Source organism: Mus caroli, unplaced genomic scaffold (genome assembly GCF_978045245.1).
Source record: "Mus caroli unplaced genomic scaffold, Mus_caroli_1 scaffold_19, whole genome shotgun sequence".
Taxonomy (NCBI): Eukaryota; Metazoa; Chordata; class Mammalia; order Rodentia; family Muridae; genus Mus; species Mus caroli.
This window is the reverse complement of record NW_028227274.1, coordinates 58,211,460-58,212,198: the sequence shown is the minus strand read 5'-3', so window position 1 is coordinate 58,212,198 and position 739 is coordinate 58,211,460.

Here is a 739-nt window from a genome sequence, read left to right as displayed (position 1 = left end):
GATGAGAAGATTTTCTTTTCTGGTTCCATTGTTTTGGTATACTATATACTTCTTGTACTATTATGTCCATCTCTTTCTTTAGGTTGGAGAAGTTTTCTTCTATGATTGTTCTGAAGACATTTTCAGGTCCTTTGAGCTGGGAATCTTTGTTCTCCTCTATTCTGATTATTCTTAGATATGGCCTTTTCTATGTGTCCTGAATTTCATGAATGGTTTTGGTCTAGGAGATTTTTATGTTTTGAATTTTCTTTGACAGTTGTGTCATCTCTTCTACCGTATCTTCTACACCTGCGATTCTCTCTTCTATCTCTTGTATTCTCTGGTTAATACTTACATCTGTAATTCCTGACCTCTTTTCTAGGTTTTCCATTTCTAGTTTTGCCTCCATTTGTGTTTTCTTTATTGTTTTTACTTCTATTTTTAGGTCTTGGATTGCTTTATTCAATTCCTTCACCTGTTTACCTGTGTTTTCCTGTATTTCTTTCAGTGAGTTATTGATATCCTCTTTAAAGGACTCTATTATCTTCATGAGATAAGATTTTAGGACAGATTCCTGATTTTCAGGTGTGTTGGTGTATTCAGGGCTTACTGTGGTGGGGGAACTGAGTTCTGATGATGCCCACATACTTTGGCTTCTGTTGCTTATGGTCTTGCTCTTGCCTTTCGCCATCTGGATATCCCAGATGTTTGTTGGTCTGAGTGACAGTATTGAATCTGCCTCTTTTGTCCCTGGGTTGCT